Source organism: Apis cerana, linkage group LG8 (genome assembly GCF_029169275.1).
Source record: "Apis cerana isolate GH-2021 linkage group LG8, AcerK_1.0, whole genome shotgun sequence".
NCBI lineage: Eukaryota > Metazoa > Arthropoda > Insecta > Hymenoptera > Apidae > Apis > Apis cerana.
In genome coordinates, this window is record NC_083859.1 from 9,316,282 (window position 1) to 9,338,593 (window position 22,312).

At 39.6% G+C, this 22,312-nt stretch overlaps 1 protein-coding gene and 1 non-coding gene across 2 annotated transcripts in view; one reads left to right on the forward strand and one right to left on the reverse strand.

The window, feature by feature from the left end:
• Window positions 1-9,765: 9,765 nt before the first annotated feature.
• On the reverse strand, window positions 9,766-9,848 carry Trnal-cag (transfer RNA leucine (anticodon CAG)). Its single transcript has one exon. It is a non-coding gene; the product is annotated as a tRNA-Leu (tRNA).
• A 2,581-nt stretch (window positions 9,849-12,429) lies between these two features.
• LOC107996454 (ecdysone receptor) overlaps window positions 12,430-22,312 on the forward strand; it is a 107,914-nt gene continuing 98,031 nt past the window's right edge. Inside the window, exon 1 of the mRNA XM_062078770.1 lies at window positions 12,430-13,251. The gene's annotated coding sequence lies outside the window, so the exon portion shown is untranslated. The remainder of the gene's footprint in view (window positions 13,252-22,312) is intronic.

Consider the following 22,312-nt stretch of genomic DNA (forward strand, 5'->3'; position numbering starts at 1 on the left):
TATAGATTTAACGCTCTTAATATACCCATTGATGAACGTGATTATAATTATCCAATTTCCATGTATGTACGCTAAATATCAAGCTTATGGCTCATGTTAACGATAATCTTACTAAATATCGAACGCTGCATATTCAAGATTAATATAAATATATCTCAAAATATGCTACAAAAAGGTACAATTACACTCGTCATAAAAATTTCGCGTATATAATGTAATCCCTCCATGATTAATTACACACGAATACATACGTGATCACTACGATTCAATTTTCACTCATCCGATCCCTTCTTTTCTCACGAAACAGTAACAACAATGCAGAATCAGACTCTCTCCGACATAAAATTCCAATTCAAGAAATCTTTCTAATTTCACCGATAATTCCTACTATATAATATATATATATAATATAATAAACCGAACCGTCTCATCTCTCTATATAACCTTTTACTTGGTAAGACGAAGAAAAGTAGCGACGTTGTCACGAACGCGTCGTTTCGTTCCCGTCCTTCTGTTCCTCTTATTCCAAACAATGTACACACAACGTATAAACACGCTCGCTCTAGTGCGCACCGTAGTAACGCACCAACCGACATAGAGTAGTGCAGGTAATGGCCGAGCAGCAGCGCGGTGCTTTGCCTCGCGGTGCTGTATCGTAAAGTGGGAGCAAGAGCGGCAGGGTTCAAGAACACGCAACGCTCACCGCTCCTTGATCAATACCAGCGGGGTATTCTAGCAGCGGGTTTGGAACGCGCGGTTCCATGCACACGCACGCACGGATCGGCGCCGTTGTGTGAAACCGCGGACCCGCTCCCTGCGTGCACCAACCGGCCACCTTAACCTTAACGCCGATTAATTCACGAGAATCACGTGGAGTGGAGAACTGCTGCTCAACAGTCGCTTTCTTTCAATATCCTACGTACGAGAATGTTAGCTACGTACTACCACGTTGGCACGTCGAGCGATCTCTTGGGATAGGGAGAAGGGGGGATCCCATAGATCACGGATCCCAATCTCTTATGTTTATGTTTCCTACTCGTTATTACGCGTTGAGGCAAAGCATTTGTTACGTCGAAGGATCATGATTGATGTAAAGGTGTGCTGTGTCGATCGTGTGTAATAAATTAAGGTGTATAGTGGGAGGAGCAAGATCGAAATCGGTGAATTGGAGGAAAGTATCATCGCGCAAAGGTGAATTTATTCGCGGTATTTATTAACCGCATTCCTCGGAATTCGTTTCAAAATTTCTTTCTATTATACGTGGGCATGCATGAAACGAATACGCATACGATATTTTACGTTACTGATTAATGTCCGTACGAATTTTGTATCGAATTACACGGATTTACTTATCCTAATGATTAATGACGACGAGACGAGAATGTTTACAACTCGAGACTCTTCTAATTTAGATGGATGGATTCGCAAATACGTATCGAGTCTGGCAAAAGTGAATACGACATTTTGAAACGATATCAAAAATATGTATACGTATAATGTTTATAACCTGAAATCTTTTTCTCTCGAGCCTCACTTTCCCTGTGAGATGAAGAAGGACGAGAAGAGAATGGGCTAGTCTCGGTCTCAGAGGTAGAACGACGGAACTCTTTGCAATGCAAATGATACATTTAAATCCTTTTTAATCCGCGAAATAAAAAGAGGAGAGGACCGAGCAGATCGTAGCTCGCTGATTGCGCCATGTTCCCGCCAATGGGAAGGCTTGCAGAGACTGCCGCCAGTTCGCGTGCAGTTTGGCAAAAGAGAAACCGGAATAACGTATCGTTGTGGCGTAGAATTCTAAGCAGCTTGCTGCTGTTCCAGCCAGTGTACACGCCAATGTATAACGTGTATACGTACGTACGTACACATCGAAACAGGTTCCTTTTCGCAAATTTCGACCGTTCTCAGTACCGTCTTTCAACTCTTTGAATTCTTTGCACTCTATTGGTACAGTATACATATGTATACAATTCGATTTAATTTTTTAGATGCTCTTTTCAATTTCATTTCATTTTTGTGTTAACGTTTAAAAATATCTTTCCTATTATATCTTTGAATCGTTTCGAGGATTAAAATTTATAGAATTTTTTATAAATTGTTTTGGGATTCGTTCATCGATCGATAGAAATGAATTTAAAAATTATCGTTACAGTGCGGTAGATCACGTCCAAAATTCGACAAGGAGAATTTAAGCTTGGTAATTAATTTTAATTGGTTAAATTAGAATGTGAAACGCTAATACGCTTTGGGATAGATAAGTAGAATTAATGAGTTTTGCAAATTCATTAATAACATAAAATGCTACTCTCAGGTATACTTATTTTATTTCATTATTTTCATTATTCATTGTTGCAATTTAATATTTTTAATATCATTGATAAATTGATATTATCTTATTAGAATAATTTTTTTATTTATTTATTATCTTTTATCTTTTGAAATAATAAACTTTAAATAATAAATTTATTCTAAAAAAAAATATGACTATTAAATTGTTTCAATTGTACACGAGGAACGATTATATCTCTTTTCTAATCTCTAAAAAAAGATAGAAGGTGATTCTATTGAAGTTTCTATTACGCTTCTTATCTGTGAAAAAATAACGTTCATCGATAGAAATTTTCTGAAGAATATCACTTTTCGAAAAGCTAGCTGTTGAAAGCTGATTAATTTTATCTCCTTCTTTATCTAACTGTGAAGCTACAATCTCTGTCTTTCCTTCCTATTCAGTAGTTTATAGAAACAACAATGATTGAACCGATCCATTATATTAATTGGCATATACGCCAATTTTGTATATTCCTTTTTTTATACTCGTTTGTTTAAATCGGTTTCAATGGAAATTTGAAAGCCGGATTAAAAAAATTCAATTCGCATTTTATAAATTGACGATTTTTCCTCATTCTTAATAAAGGAATGAAACAAAATATATTTCGAAAAATCCGATCAGTTTCATATCGGTCAATTTTAATAACATCGATTCATCCGTAATAGAATGAACTCTTTCCAATATTTCTCTTTTGTCTAAATTAATCATTACCAAAAATAATAAAAAATAATATTTGATCCACGTTTAATTCCAAGAAAACACCAAACTAATGCCTAACTTACGTTTCTAACAACTCCAAGAAAATACGAAACGAAACATCCTCCTAAAATATTTAACTCGAACATCGAGCAACCTGTACCAAAGTATATAAACAACATCAAGAGAATCTTGCCCAATCCATTTATCTCGAATCGAGAATCCAGAATCGAAAGATTCTCGAAACGAAATCCCTTCTCTCCCTCAAAAAAAAAACAAAAAAAAAATTCCCAGAAAACAGTTGTTATGTTGTGGTCACGGTTGACTGTTCAGGCAGAAGGCAACACGACCACGTTTACCCTAATCTGAACCGTGCAAATTCGCCGCGAATAACTCACGCTCCTAAACTCGTATCGCTGACAGAGGTGGGTAAACCCGAATGGGGGGAGAGCTAGAAACGGGGGGAAGAGGAGCAGGAGGGAGGGGACGCGCGCGCGCACACACGAGCGTGTATAATGTGTCAGAGCACCAAAGGTGGATGCACATTCTCCGAGTGTAATATAATTGCACTCGAGGCTGGGACTCGAATGCCATTAAACCAGTCACGATCGCTTGGCCTTGGACTGCAGTTTCACATATTGTCTCCTTCCCCTCCGCTCTTCTTTCGCTCTCCCTCTCCTTGCTTCCCTCCTCCTCCTCTTCTCCCCTCTCCTCCCGCTATCTCGACTTGTTCCCTCTTTTTCGCTCGTGTTTTGTTGTCCCCGTGTCCCCCCATGTGTCTTGCCCATCTCTCGGTATCCTTCGACGTCTCTTTCTCGTTCGTACGTCCGTACGTCGTTCCATCCTGACCGAAATTATAAATAAGCCCCGCTTGTCTCGCGGTGCACGAAAATGTATCGAAAATCGGGGAAAGAGACACGGTTGCCTATCCCGTATAGCGAAAAATACACCGTTGCGGTCGACTTTGTTGCGTAAATGGGCTCACATTATGGGCTTCGAGATTCTTATTTAACGAGTGACACGAAGATCCTCTTTTCTCTTTTTCTTTTTTTTTCTTTTTGGATAAAATCACTCGATTTCGTGGTTTCGATTCGTTAAAAACTATTTGGACGTTGCGAGCGACGATATATATTTTGGAAATTTTGTTAATTGCGTTCTACTGCACGAAATCGAGTCGAACGATAATTTCTCGTGGAAGGAGGAAATTGAATTTAAAAATTTATGGATTCTTCCCATGATCAATTCTCGATTTCGTAAATTAATATTAGAGATTATTTTGTATAATTATAAAAATATTGCGAATTAAACAAAGAAGGAAATATAAATAGTACTTTCATCGCGAGCAATTGTTTCTTTGTCCATAAAGAATTGTAGCAGTTTCCACGATTTTTTCAGCTCAATTTTCTCCGGAAACGGAACTTCGGGTACGAAGAAAAATCATTAGACATTATTTATTCAATTTTTTTACGCAGAAATCGGTTCTCACGCGTCAGAACGATTAATTCTCTCGATTCCCCCTTTCTCGAATGCGAGTATACTTTTACGGTGTATTAATTTCACAATTAAAGGAAGGTATAATCGTGGGTATAATTTTATTTCCACGAAACAACATGGGACAAGTGAGAATAGCTGTAAATTCCTACTATAAAAATCCGCGAATCGTGCAACGAGTTAAGCGTAGAAGCAGGTTCGAGGTGTTCGCAAACGTCCCATAAATTTCACTTTCTTTCCTTAACAGCGCAATTTCTCTGGTGGCATTACCGTTCCTCACTCTCGAAGAATGGGAAAATTATGTAAATGCCAGCGTCCTCGCCAAACAGTCTGCCAGTTTGTTCGTCTATTTCTTGTTTTCAATTCGTCCCGGCACGCGGCGGCCGCTCGCGATGTCGCTTGAAAAATTAAAACAAAATCGCTCTCTCCTCTCCCCCCTCCCTCTCTCTCTCTCTCACTTGCGCAACGCCGCTCTTTTACGGACTTTCTCAAGCCTGCCCATTGGCGTCAATCCTACATCGAACGAATATACATACATATATATATATATATTTTTTTTTCAATCTGCAAAATTGCAAATTGTGTTCCATTTATTCGTATGATAGTTTAATTTGTACTTAATTCCATTGCTACCACTCGTTAGAATAATATACACGATTTCAGAGAATATAAATTGAAAACTCCAAGTAACAAGTTTAATTATCGTGATCAATGATATATTAACAATTCGAGTGATTCGAGTATGATATGATAAGCGGAAAAACTTGGAGTCATCTCTTCTTCAGCGATATAACTGTACTGATGATGAAAAATTATTACGGGAGGGATAGCAGTAATATTTGACTCGCATCGCGATTCTTGATTTTTTTTTTTTTTTTTCCTTCTGGGATTTCTTCACGTTCACATGGTCATCGACATTCCATTTTGGTAAGTAACGACGATATTTCGCAACGTATGCGGAATATTCGAAAAGCGTGGCACGCCACGTGCCCCACTGATTTTTCTCGCTTCTACGCACACGATTCCTCGTGATCGAGGCAGTTAACCTTTTAAGTAGAACTGTTGAGAGATCTGATTCGCCACGGTACACGTGTAGTCTATCAACTCGTGACAAGAAAGCGTCCTCTCTCGAGCGAAACGATTGCGAAACAATTAATACAATTCGAAAAATTGTTTCTCGCTTTCAAATTTTCTCGAGAGAGAAAGAGAGAGAGAGAATTTTACATTACGGATTCTTTGTTTCCAAATAACTTTTAATATTACAAATATTTTCTTTGCTTTTTTTTTCCACGATTACGAGGCACAAGAGCGAAGAAGAAACGATGTGGATTAGAAAAGGGAGCAAGGTGTGTTGTCGAGAGCACAGATGCTTCGAAAAAGGATATCTAGTTTAATCCCTGAGGGTTTAAAGTTGGCCTATTACGTGACCTTGGATACACGTGGCCTGCTATACACCTGTTTCACGAAAAAACGAAACTTGACCTTGGCAAAGTTAATCCACCGGTTGTTTCCCTTCCAATTATCCTTATTCGCTTCTGCGCCTCTTCCAGGTAACGTGGTGTCCCTATTGCATAAGACGATCGCAACACTTAAACACTTAATATTACCCTTATGCGTTACAATTCAAATTTGGCGCCATTCGCGCCAGATTATTACATAACCTGTTTATTTAAACATTTTCAAAATTACAAATAACTACTATATTTGTTCTCGAATTTTTTCTCGATGCAAAGAATAAAAAAATTATTTAACTAGTTTTTAGTTAACTAATTACAATTCGTATATAGTTTAACAACTTTAGCAATTTAGACAAATAACGCGATAACGTTTGATTCCGATCAAAAGTCTCGCTGTTATTGTGCCGTAGAGAGTTGGTACAAGGTCAAAAGAAGCAGAAAATTAATTCGCAATGGGCAAAGCCCTTCACCGTGGGGGGGGAGGAGGGGGGAGTCGGGAGCAACGTGATGAACGACGCTCGAGATTCTGAAGTAGTTTCTTTCTTCATACTAAAGACTTCCGTTCTATGCGCGGAATGCGAGTATAGTAACCCAGTGACATGTAAGGAATCCTAACGAAGTGATGCTCTCTCTCGCTTCCTACACGCGGAAGGATGACTCAGTAGCGCCACGCGAAAATGGTGTGCATTCCGCGAAACAAAAGCGAAACAGATGCTATTAGAGAGATATCGAGCGGTACAATTCCCTTTTTTCGTGTACGGGATAAAAATTTGTTGTTCGCGCAAAGTAACGCCTAACGCGGAAACGTATCTCTCATCGTTTTGCTATTCATCTCGTCCCTCGCTCGAATATTTATTCGTGTATTCAAACTTTTTCACACACGCAAACGGAAATATTTTTGAAATATTATATACGTGTAACGCGTTTGCTGTTATTACGTAATTAGATGGGCTATTTGATCCCCCGAGGGGAGCCAACATACAAAGACTTCACACCCTGCGGCCGAGTGCTTAGCTCCCGATCACGCAAGTCACGCGATTTTATCTTAATTAACTTACACCTGTGCCAAACTCGAAAAGAAAAAACTAGGAATGCCTGCCTAAACTTAGCTCGCTACGATCATATATAACGATCTATATACATATATATATATAATTGCACCACCTCGGAAAAAATAGAAATAAATTTAATTTCCAACCGCTTAGAAATTGGTATTAAAAAAAGAAAACGAACTTTTTCTTTTATCCCGACCTAAAAACGGGTCTTTTTAATCTTTTTGATCTTCCATTAAAAAAGAGAAAAAAGAAAGAAAGAAAGAAAGAAAAGGAGAAGAAAGATTGGAAGCGATAAGAGAAACTGGGCGAATCGTTTCCCTTCGGTAATAAGGCAGGGAAAAAGCAGCATCCAGTTTTGCAATTCACGGGAGAGGAGAGCGCAGTGGAGCAGTTTCGTTTAGATCCGCGGTTGCGTTGGTTGCCACGAAGCGGAAAAGAGAGAGGAGGATTGGCGCGAGAGGGAGGGAAGACGAGAGTCGAGAGTGTGGAAGGCGAGCGAAGAGTTGCGAAGAGGAGGGAGGACGGAGATATGGGAGAAAGAGAGAGAGAGAGAGACGAAGAAGAGGATAAGGAGGGATCATGGAGGCGAGCACGGAGATGCATACGAGCGAGGACGAGCGTGTGGGGATCGGAGAGGATGTCCGGGGGCGGAGGGGGGATTTAACGTCGTCCTTAGTTCTCGGACGGTCCGGCCTTGAGACGCAGCGACGCTCAATGCGAATACAACGTTGCCTCCTCCTGCACCGGAAACTGCAATTCTAACTGCCTAAGCTCGGTCTCGAGAAAGTCGTGGCCGGATCGAGGGAAACGGAATCCTTCCAATATCTTTCGTCTTTTTCGTTTCCAATTTGTCGATTCGTTTCGTTTCGTCGTTAAAAGGGGGGTCGATGCGTCTTGGGATACGAAAGTAGAGTTTAATAATCTCTGTGCAATGTAACACGTTCGAGAGATGTGAAAAAGATCGTTGCGAATGAAATATCATCGATGCGCGATTTTAAGGGATTTAACACAGCTGTTGGTTGAAAAGAGAGACGAGAAAGGACATATCGACACGGTCTATAAAGGAACGATGATCTTCGATTCTTTCGTTCCGCGATCTCGAAGAGAGGCAAAATTAAAAATAGGTCTTGGTCGCTGCATTCGTTATTCGATCGACGTCCTAATGGCACTCGGCCAAGTTAGATTACGAATCATACGGAATGGGACGCGACGTTGGGAGTGTTGTTTCTCAAACAGACTTAGAGTCGCTCTGGTGAGCAACAAATATACGCGCATAATAAATAAATTAAGTAGATAGACGAAAACTGTTGTACACCTATTTGTTTATACTCGTGAATGCTGTGTATAAAGGTCATTGGAAAACGGTACAAGTCTGATTTCCAATAGATCCAACGCAGGAAATACTTGCAAAACGCATCAAATACGTACGATTTTACGATATATTCTTTTTATACTTTTTATAAATTAGATAGATACAGGAAAACAGTTATACATCTGTTTGTTTACTCTGAATCGTGAATAATGTATACTAAAGATCATCGAAAAACAAGTACAATATTTCTTGCCATTAACATTTTTGCAAACATTTTACGATACACATATATATTTTTCCTTTCATATACTTTTCACGTTTACAATCAAACATTGTTTATAAACCTCTGAACAGATCCCCAGACGAGGGGAGTCGTACTGTAAGCGAGAAAGGATAGGGCCGAGGAAACTGTGTCGACCTGCGTGACGGGAAACGTAGACCTGCATAGTCGTGACACTGTGCACACTTGTGCGCGCGCGCGTCACGCGGTAAGGTTATTGTTCACGGAGGAAAGAGAGAGTATACGTTGCATAAAACCCGTTCTCCGTCTCCTTTGCTCGCGCCTCTCTATCCGCACAACATGCACGCCGTGGTTGTTTCACCTATCCCCTTTCCTTACGTTACCCCTATTCTCCACCAAGGTTACCAACACGGCTGCTGGCTGCTCTTCCTCCGCCTCCTCATCCTGCCGGCTCCGACTCTCCGCAGGAGAAGTTGTACAGTCCGCTTGAGAAATGGCCGCTCGTGGAATGCATCCACGCCGCGGTTAGAATCGGTGCACTTGCCTCGCCTCGTGAAATCGTCACGTCGAACGAGGCGAATTTACGAGCGAGGGGAAGCGCACAGGGGATCAGAAGGGAGAGAGGGAGAGAGAGAGAGAGACACGTTTACGTTAGGGGGTTGCACAGGCTGCTACCGGGAATAATTCAACGGCTCCGCTGGCGCCACAACGATAGGTCGTCTCGTTGAAACGATTACAGTTAGGATTTCCGTGAAATCAAGCGGCGGCGGCGACTGATCCGTTTCCACCGTGCTTGTTACGTAACTCGATTAATTGACGAGCATACGAAAGTACGGTTGATAGCTGGACGAGATCGAATTGGGTAAACGTGGTGGTATTGCGTCACTATGCTTGCCGTTTCACGTCTCGTCGTGCAGATACGTTTTATTTGAGATAAGGGAGTATTCGTGCGTTCCCTCCAGCGCCCTCTTTCGAGCCTTTTTCGAACGAATTTGGAGGTTAGATGAATAATAATAAATAACAATTTCTTGGAGATAATTTATAAACTCTTTCGAAGGAATGATCGGTACAAGGCTGAAATCTGTTTTATGGGTGGCGATAATTGGCGACGAGCGGATAACGAGTTGGTGTTCGTCACGGTCGTTGGGATGGTTTTAGGGTGGCGATAGAAAAAAAAAAAGTTTTGTCAGAAGTGGGATTCGAACCCACGCCCACAGAGTGGACTGCGACCTGAACGCAGCGCCTTAGACCGCTCGGCCATCCTGACGTGTCTCATCGCCTCGTTTAAAAAGAAGAAATCGACCGGATCTGTCGTACTATGGCTGAGAAACTGGTCTGCCGTACTAAATTTACCCGGCAGCTAGGCGAAAATAGCTCTGTAAGAAGCGGCCGTGGAAGCTTTCAAGCGATGCACCGGCGAACGGGTTTCTTTCTTCCCTTTTTGCCTCCCCATTATTCCGTCTCTGGTGAACATACTATCCGATATCGTGTCCCAGCATGCTTTCGAGATGGGACGCACAAATTTGTATCGTTTTGCACTCGATGTAGGATAAACTAGTCGGTTTATCCCTTTTCTAGGTGTATCTACTTATTAATTTTAAAGGATAAACAATTCTTCCATACTAATACTACTTCTTTCGCGTATTTCACGAATAATATTAAATCTTCGAGTATCGTTTCACGAGACCGACTTTTTACTGAAAAATTCCCTCAAACGATTTTTCGTAATCGGGATATCGATCTATGACTATGATCGACTATATATATAATTTTCAACAAGCTTCCCTTTTTTTAGGTTCGAATTTTTCAGCGTAACGATCTCTTCTTCCCCGTATGCATCTCCACACTCGTCGTATTCCCGAAATAAATAACGGGCCCCGGGATGAAGTTTCGGAAAGGCAGTTGAGGCTGGCACACATATACCATAAACGGCCGATTCGGTGTCTCCGTTCTCCCCTATGCTAGCGCGTAACCTTGAGAGTCGTTCAGTCGACGGCCATCTTGCCGCGATGCACTTTTGTTTTTTGCCTGTCCAAGACTCGCCAGTCTCGCTGCCGTCTCCCTTCTTCCCCCTCCACCCTTCTTTCTCGCTCCGTTCCTAGCCACCGACGATCGTCCCATCCTCCTTCATCCAACCATCCTTCGACCCTCTCCCTCTCCTTCTCTCCCTCTACGAACGCCGGTTTGCCATTCTTTCTGCATCGCGCACACACACTCTCTCTCTCTCTCCCCCCACTTTTCCTGTCTTCCTCTTCTCCTGGCTCGCTCGCTCGCTCGACTCGACTCCTCTTCCAGCGTGGTTGAACATCGGCGCTGGTGTTCTCCATCCGTTCGTCCTACATGCCTCCTACCACAGATTGCCGGCAAAGAGAATGCAGGCAACCTCCGCGCAGCTTCTCTTCCCCGCCTCCTTCCTCTCCGCCGTTCGTGTCTCCTCCTCGTCAGACGCTGACGCGTTCCTTCGTCCAACGGCCTGGCTGGCCGTCCGAAGGCATTGGCAATCGCGAAATTTCAAAGGGATAACGAATCGAATGATCTGCATGCGCGTGATGTTGCACGGATGGCTGGTCAAAATGGAAGGAATCGCGGAATGGTTTTTATTACGCCACCGGCCCGAGTGTTCCACTAGCCCAATTTTCAAGGTGGCTCACGTTAGTCACGTGGCCAACGTGCTCGATGCACGTAGACCGAGAGTGAACGAATACGCGTATGGCACTTGGAGCCTGAAACGCGCCACACGAGGACTGGTTCTATTGGGAATAACGATTTTAGGGAGGAAATATAGGCTTGGATTTTCCTTAGGGAAGAATCGATCAGATGATTATTTGCAGATGTCAAAATATAATCGAATATTTTAAATATTTTAAAATACGGATTATTCGTGGTCGTGGATGGTTGGTTTAAATAGTTAGGAAGAATGGTAGTTTCGAAGTGAGATCGGTATGGGGTTCGCACAATAGGTGATACTTTTTCGATTGGCAGATGTGGGAAGGAGGACTGGCTCGACTTTAGAAAACGCGTACAATAAAACTAGTTGCGTTCGCGATGATATTCAGCAGCTTTATTCGGACCATTGAGTCACTCGCTATAAATTAATAAAGGCTCTTGTTGTTTTGACGGTGAAATGCAATGGCTATTGACCAACAAAGCAATGAACTCGTCTGTGTGTCGCACAATTTCTGAAACCTTATCGTCGCTTTTGCCTCACGAATGTTTTTCTATTCAGCCAGAAGCGTTGTCAACACTTTTCAACCTAACTATGAAACTCGATACAAAAGCCGGTACACGCGAATGATGGACTCTTTGTCGTTCCTGTGCAAATACTTTGCAATGTCGTATATTTTAAAAACAAATAAAACGAAAAAATCCTATTATTTTCCTTTATTTTCCTATTTTAAATATCGTTAAAAGGAAAAAAGAGAAACAGTATCGCTCAAGCGTGATTCCTTTAAAGTTATATCGATAATAAATCACCGGTGAAAAAATAAATAAATAAACCGTGGCCAAACAAACTCGATTTAATCCCTAATTGTCCCACCTATCGCTTAATCGTCCATTAACTCATCTACCAATAACCGATTGCCAAAACCCCACTCTTCGATTCGCTAAGCTGAAAAAAAAACGTTATCTCCCGTCGTAGGTGATCGTTCGCTTAAACCCACGTAATACGCAGCTCTGCACTTATCATCAATGGCTCTCTCGGCAGCGAAAGATTGCGAAAAGCGACTCGTGGAAAAGAAAGATTGGAGAGCGCGCGCGGCGACGCGTTGCATGACTCGAGGCGGCGAATTTCGGTGCGCGACCAGTGATAGGGCAGTGGCTCGACGGTGGCGCCACTGTCGAGGACGGTGGCCGAGTCAGGAAGCAGTCGGCCGGCGCATAAGCGGCGTCGGGCGCCGCAGTCGCGCGCTTGCACTCTCAGCGGTGAGCGGAGTTTGTAACGTGCGTAATAGCTCTAAAACGTCTTCTGGTCTGTTTTGTTTGGCCGTTCGCGGCACGGCAGCGGGAACGTCAGCCCCGGTGTATATATCTTGTTCGTTCATCGATTCCCCGTGGCCGTGTGTCTCGTTGTGTCTGGAGCAACCGTCGAAAGGGAGAATAACATATAATCGACTAGGAGTGGAGAGACAGAAACGGAGAGAAAGAGACAGAGAGAGAGAGAGAGAGAAAGAGAGAGAACAAGCAGCCGTAGTAGGAACATCGTGTGCACACGCGAGACTAACGTCGCTCCCCTTTCACCGATACACGACCAACGAGCGCACGAGTGACTGTCGTCGATGAAGAAGTAAAACAGATAGAAAAGTACACGACGTTGGGAGAATCGACGGGGAATCGACGACGGTTGTGGTGTGTTCAAAGGGAATATATCCATAGGGCAGACCGAAAACGACGCGGACGGTTGGTCGTGGTTTCGCGAGGCGAGGCCGGCCGTGTAAACCGGTGCTCTTCTAGGATTCGTGAGTCGTTCGATTCGTGGTGTATATCGTATATAACAGACTTAGTTGGCCGGTTGACGGGAGATCTGATCGGAAACCAGTGACGTGTGGTACACGTGTTATATTATAATAACGCAGTGCAAGTGTTTCTCTATTTGGCCCTGCCGCCTGTGTTCCGACAGAAGACCGTGTCGCTCGCTGACCACTGCCGGTTCATCGTGTACACGTCGTTATGTGAGTACTCTGTTTAATAACGTATACACGTAGAATAGATGTTTGTTATGTTTTTCTTTTTAAGTTGTCAGTTGTCGTCTCACTCGTTTGTTTCTCGGGGTCGAGTGTTATACATACGTATAATCTTCGTCGCGTATCTATCGCTCTTTATGGGGCACTCCACGGTTTTGTTTACGTCTGTCGCGGGGCAAAGTGAGGTAGGTTCGTGAACGAATGTGCGCGCGAGGTCAGATCGGGGACCGGGAGTGGGTCGACGATGTGTTGGTGCGTGTGCGCGCGGGCGCGCGCGCTCCTACGCCGCGCTCTCTCCCTCGTCACGTTCAATTTATGCGCCGGGATAAACTTTGCTTTCCTCCCTTCGCTACGGGGATACGTTCTTTCATTAATTCTCCACATGTGATATTTATCTTTTTATATATTCGATGTGCAGTCAATCGAGAAATCTAATATCTTTTTAATAAAATTCTTGATGGATATTTGTTAGTTTTTCTTGTTGTACGTTGATTATTATTGAAAGGTAAAATTAAAAAAAATAGATCAATATTTTTTTCTTCAATCTGTCAATTGCATTTTATATATTCGATATTCGAAGTAAAGTATTTCATTGCTTGAATATTTCTTTTTTCTTCTTCTGCTTCTTCCTCTGTTATTCATATTTGTTAATGATCTCTTGACACGAAGGAGAATATTTAATAGCACATTTGAACTCATTTGAAGTGGGTGTCGCATTAAAAAAAATTATAATTCACAACCACTTAAACTTCCATTTATTTTATTCCTCGAATATATTATATTACGGAATTAGCTTTTTCATAGGGTAATAAAATTGAAAGAAATTCGGAATACGAAACTTAACGATGATCATCTGCATTCTTTGGATTCTTCACATTAGACACGAATTTCCTACGTATTTCCAATTTGTTATAGCAAACTTATTGCGAATTCATACTTCGAATGAAACCAATGAAATTTCTCGCATCACTGCCACAATAATTAACGCAATAATTAAAATATCATAGCATTTTCTACACAATATTCGCTCTTTCGCGCGGTAAATCGTGAAAATGATTTACGTATATATTTTTTCTCGTCGCATATATCTATTGCGCACACATATTGTACCGTCGATACATGTCATTTGTGCCAGTGAATGAAACGAAGGTGAACGATTCGCAAGAGTCGAGAGTCGGATTCCAATTCACTTTCGATTCTTCCCGTAAATAGCGAGAGGCGCGTGTACCCGCGATAAATATCGGCCGAATGTATCGCGAGCCCACCTCCACGAAAATAGAATGCGCTCTAAAAATAATACCACCCTATCGACAACGAATGTGTTGCATGGGTCTGGGTTCGTTGGTACAACTATGATCATCATACTCTATGACAAATTCTCTCCAAGATTGAATTCTGAAGCCTCGCTGTAGGGCTGTGACACGTCGGATCATTCTACTGTCATCTTGCCGCGCTTTTTTTTTTTCTGGCCAGTGTTCACGCTTCCATAGTAAAGTACAAGTTACAAAGTGTAGGAAAAAAAATTTTTTTTTTGCACTTTTGATTTTATTTATGTATACATTCATGGTATCGCGGTTTGTAGTTCATGCGCTATTTACATTGTGCATTAATAATTATTGCAGCGGTGAATAATTATATCAAAAATATACATATATTGAGATATAGATATTATAAATAGATATTTATAAATATTTATAGAATATATTATATTCTTATAGGTTATTGTAATTGTGTCTTATAGGTTATAATTTTAAATAGTTATTTGAGGCGGAATTTCTTCTTCTTCTTCTTTTTTTAATATTCGAGTCTAAAGGAAATTCTACGCTTTTAAATTTCTTTATTATATCTACTTGATATTAAGTTAAATAATTAAATTTTTAATTCGAGCAAATAATTTATTTATTTTATTCATTTATTTTTTTTTTTTTTATCTTGAAAGTATTTTCAAGAATCTTTTCAAATTCGAAATATTCAATAGAGAAAATTTCACTGACTAACGTCCATCGTGAAATATTTCACGAATAAATTTCTTCTTTCGTTTCCGATAATTCCGACGTAATATTCGATAATTAATTGGAGACAACGATTTTTCTTCTTTCGAGAAAAAGCAAAAGAAAAATAAAACGGATGATTGGTATTATACGTAGCAATGCGACACGACTTCCCAGAGTGGAAGTGTTCCTCGCAACGAGTCCGTTCCTATTTACAAATTCAAATTTAACGACCGGCCGCCATCGCTTCGAAATTTAAATCTACAGATATCGTTACTGATTGAAACGGATCCCGAGAGCGATCTCTCGGGATTGGAAACGGTAGTTGACGCTTGTCCGATGAATTTTAGAATCACACCATCGGCATAAATCGATCGATGTTTTTAAATCAAGCTGTTTCTTTTTTTTTCCTTTTTTTTTTTTTTTTTGGATTATTTAATTAAGGCAAGAGGATAAATTTTCGATAGTTGTTTCTAATTTAACTTGACACGGCAAATCATCATAGATAACGAATTATTCCTTTGAACGCATTTACTTTTGCTGATTTTTGTTACAACTCGAGAGAGAATTGCTTGGGAATATCACATTCGCGATATTGGAAATATGAACAGAGAGTTTGGAGAAATTCTTCAAAATTGATCATTGTTTTTAATGTGTTTTGTAATTTAATTTATTTACTCTCGAAATATTACGTTTTTTATATTTGATTCAATTTCTAATTTTTAATAATAACAGTTATTTCTTCTTTCTTATTTTTTTAAAAAATAAAAGCTTGTAAAAATAAAAAAAAATAGACCCATCAAAACCCTCTCCACCAGACTTTCATAAGCTTCGCGACAATATCCGAAAGCAGCAGGATTCGAGACCGATATTATTATTATTAACACTCGATAAGAGTAAGAACAAAAGGGAAAAAATTCATTCGAACAACATCTGATATATCAACTCGCAACTCGTGTTTCCATCGATCACACCACGCAACTCTAATCATCATTGCACGATTACATCAGTCTAAAAAAATGTTTACAAACTCGTTATTGATCACGTTCAATCTAGCATTCGCTGCGAGAGAAAAAAAATAAATGAAAAAATTCAAAGAGAAGATTACACTATATTCTTGCGACTCTCGATGTTAACGTCTTGAGCAATCTCTTCTTTTTCTTTTTCTTTTTCTTTCTTTTCCTTTCCAACGTTCCACCAAGTATATTTCCTTGGAACGAGGTTGAAGTGTTTCGCGGAGCCGGCGGTTTTATCCGATGGTTGTATCGATAGCGACCGATAAGGCGGCACGGCCACTGGAGGAAGGCACTGATAACGGCCGTGCATTATCACGGGTGCGCATCCACGGCCTCCAGTGTCGTGTCGCATCGGGAGAATGGGCAACGAGCGATAAACACGAGGCAACGTGTTTTATACCATGGGTGACGAGTTTTCTTCCTTCGCTTGTACGCTTATGGCGGCGCACTTGTGCACACCGCGCGCAGTGCACAGTTACGTAAGCTTTCTTCGCTCCAAGAACAACCTTTAACGTTTCGATTTCTACACTGCCTCTACTTGCCCTTATATTTTCTTTCTTCTTTTCTTTCTCCCCCCTCCTTCTCGAGCTCTTTGAAATTCTTGGACAGACGTCTCTTTTGTCTATTGTTGGCGGTCCTCGAAACTTGGTATCCATCGCAATTAGAGAAAGATTCTCTCTTTTCTCTCGCTCTTTGAAAATTGGAGCGACGCCTCTCGTCGCGGGGTGATTGTTAATTGTCAAAAGTTTTGTTTAGGTATACGTGTAGAATTCTTTCTCCCGATATTTTCTCCCTTCCATTTTTTTTTCAATTTTGTTCATGACGTTTAATCGATCCAAAAATTATCCGTTCTCATGAGCATACTTGCAATTGGTAATCTGGTAATTTTTTGAAAGTCAGAGTGACAGTTTTTATCGTAGACAAATGATGTTTACGATATGGTCGCATTTATATATGTAGTTTTCAAAAGTATTTCTGTATGAATATTTAAAATTAGTTAATTTATTTTCTTTCTTCTCGTGTATTTAAAGTTTTTCGTAATTTGAATCGAGTGAATTATTCTGGTTTGATCGATGTTTTGTGAAGAATAAATATAATGTAATAGTATTGTAAATGCGCACACAGGATAGAGTTTTTATAAATGTTTGTTCTCGTAAATTTGAATTTCTTATGCTTCTGTGTGTATTTTAACTGAAATATTTTGGTTTGTTTCGTTAAAGAATATAATGTATGAATAAAAGCAAATTCAGTTTTTAAATAGAATTATTTATTTTTTACTCTTTCTTATAATTCTAAACGAGTCTCTTATATTCGATCATTTAACGAAATAATGAATCTTCGTTTTCTTCTTATAGATCTCTTTTTTGTATACCTCCTTTTTGCGAATACATATTTGAAATGTTTTGCAAATGAAGCAAAGATTTTCTTATATCCAACTTTCTTAAATATGTAAATTTAAATATTAATTTGAACTTTAAAATCATACACACAAGTTCAGATTGACGCAAGTCAAATATATATATATATATATCAATCCCTAACAAATTATTAAATAATTTCTCTATCTATTGTAAATAAAGCTTGTAAAGAAGTAAGTTTGCCAGATCATCGTAAGAATTTTTGCTCATATTAATTTTTGTAAGTAAGCTCGAATAAATATTCTTTTCAAAGTTTTTTCGACGATTTGTTTTGCCGATCGTATATTCTAGAATGTTTTTATAGCGATTATAATAGAGACTCGAGCGAGGCCAAGGTGTTGAAGGAACTAAAAAACTTTGTTTCTCGTTCGACGATCATCTCGAGAGGTCTTTAACCACACTCAAAGTGAAATTTACTTCACGTGTTAAACGTCCAAGGTCGTGTTACTTATAACACGAAGTCTACAAACAATAAAACGTACACTCGCATAGAGCGATATAGACCAGAAAATGATAATTCTACAGTTTTAAATAAATTATTTTAAAAAATAAATTTTAAAGATATTTCGAATAGAAATGAAATTATATAAATTGATCGATGTTTGGATCACCGTCTGGTTCGCGTATGCTTAATACACGAGGCAACGATTATTGATACATCCTGTATATGTATAACGACTGACAGAGATTTGTAGCGGCGAGGAAAAAAACTTACTTCTTTTCGTGAAAAATCGTGGACTGGATATCACAGGAAAGCGGTAATTCAAAGTTTAGAGAACGATATTTGTCCATGTCGTAACTAGGCCAAGTCTAACTCGATGCGGTCTCACGAAATACGAAATTGTAAATTCAAATGCAATTGGAATAATCTTTCGTGATTCCCTTTTACAGTCTGGCCTATCATTCCTGCTTATCTGAAACATTAGAATTATTTGTACAATCGGAAAAATTAGAAAAAGTTTCTTTTATAATCGTTAGAAATTTCTTTCTTTAACAAAGTCATCTGCTGGCTTAAAACGTGTTCTCCTCGACGCGATATGTTAAAAATTTTATTAGATCTTTTGAAAATTAATCATTTTCAAAATGATAAAAAATATAAAATACATATGAAACGTATATCTCTTTATTTTCCCAAACTTTGTTCCTCGATAAATCTCGAACCACAATAATCTCCAACAATTCGAAAACAACCGTTCTTATTCATCCACGTTCGTTCGAATTATCAGGTTTATTCCCGTCTCGCACGTTCGAGGACACAAAGAAAATATTTAATCGGCAATATTTGCTTTCAATATAAAAAACCGAAAGGAGGGAAGAGGGGGAGGGGGCAGAAAAAAGCGTACAATCGAGTATATCAGATATTCGACGAAATGATTCTTCGGTCACGTAACGCGCATGCGCTTGCGTCTGCGCGCCTAAACCGCATCGCGCACCAGTGTACCGGCAATCGCCACTTAAATAACAGAAGCAACGACCCATCTCCAGAAATATGCGAGCGTAATCACGATACGCGAGTTTATTCCAAGGAAACCAGGGATGTCGTTGTCGGAAACGCAACGATGAACCGGTGACCCTGTGTTATCTAACAGCAAGACTTTCTTTATTTTTCCTTTCCTCCTTTTCACTCTCCCGCTCGCTGGATGGGGATCGATAACGCTTCGATTTCGAGCTCGTTCACGTGATTCATCCTGCATGATCGACCGAAGTCTTTCGGCTCCCTATGTTACCGACCCCTTATTGGCTGAATCCGTGCATAGGTTATCCCCCTTCCTGGCCGGGAAACCCTTCTCGGGCGAAATGCATTTTTAACCAGGCCATCGAGGCATTTGCGAGCTAGATCTTCGTAGGGATTACGTCTCGCTTGGCGGCGATCCTTTTAAAAAACGACGCACGTCTTATTGGAGCATGAAACGCGCTTAAAATTTCCCCGCGTCCATTTAACGTTTAACGTTTTTGTACAGGGAAATATCTTACGATTAATAGCGGTCGACGAATAAGAAAATTTTGAAGAGTTTAAAGTTTAATTCGGTACGAACCAGATCGATTCTCGTGTCTCGATGATCGAATATACGTTTCTCACGACCAAGTCTATCATTATTCTTCGAAGAAACGTGCAGAAATGGATTCATCGTTTTTCCTCTCTTGTGTGGCCATCGTCACGGATTGTTTTACGAGGCTTGGTGTTTTATCGGAGAGAAAGAACCGTGTGGCGACACGATAAAATTAAATGTTCGGTGGCTTGACCCGGCTCGGCTCACTGCGTGCGGCAACTGATCGGCCTGAAAACATGAGGCAGGCTCGAGATGCACCGCGGCGCATACTGATTGCGTCACGCTCGAAAAATAGGCACGCGTCCCAATTTCGCGAGTGTTTTGACCGTACGTTTCTCGGTAAACGTCCGTCCCTCTGATTAACAGACGCGACACTCGACGACAGGTTGCCAGACCTTTTTGATCTGCCATGGTTTATCGGCCATTTGCTTCATTGGCAATTGAAAATGTTGCTCTATTCGGTAACGCTTTATTTTCACAAATTGTTAAACGAGAATTTTCTCCACAATCTTGAGTATATTTCAAGTTGGGAAGTTTGATCAACCGCTCATGTACCATCCGTGAAGGGAGAAAATTTCATCGTTAAATTTTTACGAAACGAGTTTATATTTATATTGAAGAAAATTTTAAATATTTCGTTTTATTGGAGATATTTCAGATATTTTAGAACTTTTTGAAAATTTTCGATTTGGTTTATGACATTTGAAAAAAAAGTATTATACTTGAGGATAAACTTGCAGATTGAATTGCGATATTTCTCTTTTGTTTTTATCCCAAGTTCAAAAGTAAAGTTTTGAGTGAAATAGTTCCATCCGTTCAATTTCGTTTGAAATAGAATTCTGAACCCGAGAAATAGAATGAATTGCTCGACACGAATTTATGGGATGTAATCATTGACTCGTGGAGAATTTCTTAGCGATACACTTTTCGCAAGGTCTTCAAACATCGTAATGCAATTACCAAGATAATATTCACGATAAGTTGCAATTCGTACAATTCTGTTCTGAAAACACATTTCGTTGACCTCGTCGATGTCGCATTACAAATTGTCTGATAAAATTATACGATTGTATTTACGTCATCTTCGTGTAAAAACCTGTCAAAAAGTCAAAAAGTTAAAGCTGTATCAAATTTTTGTTTTTAAAAATACAAAAATATAATAAAAATATCTCGCTAAAAAAAATTGATTTAAACGCAGTTAACGATCGAAGTTATAAAAATCTTTTCGAACATTAAAAATATTATATTCGTTAAAATAATTTCTTTCTTGGAGTGTATTATTCAGCAAGGAAATATCCCATCAAATTAATCCAAGATGAAGAAAATTCACCGAATGAACTCGATTAAGTATCGACTTTAACAAGAATTGGACGACGAGCTGCAATAAAAGAAAGTTGGCTGCACGAAATAATTAAGTTTTTCATATCGGATCTGGAGAGAGAAGCTTTTGTTGTTGATGGACGTTCGCTTTCGTGGCTTTCCACGCACGGAAAGTAACTCGAGGTAAATGCAGTGTTACGATCAAATTGCTCCTTATCGATGTCTCGATATTGTGGAAAATTACACATGGTTGCCGAGTTATTACTCTGTTGAAATTTTATTAAGAATATTCTTATGAACGTGTAATTTCTTTTTTTTTCTTTTTTTTTTTTTTTTGCGAAATGTGAAATTTAACAGTATAATTTAATCACTCATACTGTAATTCTTTTTTTTTTTTTTTTTAATTTTTCGAAAGGATTAGATTGTTCGAATTCCAGTCGAGTGATCGAAGATTTAGGTTATTTCATTGTACACTGACCTCTTGCGTCTATATCGTATAGTATACTCGAAGATATTATTTGTGCTCTGTAATCTTATCTTGAAGAACAGGTCATAAAGACTCATAGATTTATCAGCAGATACGTTTAAGAAAATTTATTAATTTTCTTGGATGAATTGATTTTGGGTATAAATTTTCTTCTTTTTACAATAATTTCTAATACCTTTTATTAAAATATATCCAGCCATAAATAAAATACATTCATATATATATATATATATATCATGTGGAAAACGATATATAATCGAAACGAAATAATTTCGAATTAATTCAATGTAATATTCATTGTTACATTAATTCCATCGATGATTAAGGTCAACAAGTATTTAACCAACAAGGTAATCGCACGAGGTGTCATTTCTGATTGATTGACGCGTTCATTGGCGGCCGCTTGAACGAATGAATCGGCGAGAATTAAGGCGGATCGTTTCTTCTGGACTGAACACGGTATTTTTTTGCGAATTAAAAAAAAAAAAAAATTGATCGATAGATTTATTCAGGGAAGAGAAATTATTGTTCAGGTTAGAAAATATTCTCGAAACGTTTTCCTCCTCTCCTCTCCCCCCATTTGACACGTATTCGTATCGATGGATCCGGTTGGAGGAATATAAACTCTGTCCCAGTGCCACCGCTGAATATCTGTTGATGCCACCGCATCAGCTGACTACGAGACGCGTCAAGGCTACTGGAGAGATCAAATGAATAATGTACCCCTTTCAACCAGCTGCATAACTACATATCTCGGATCATTTTT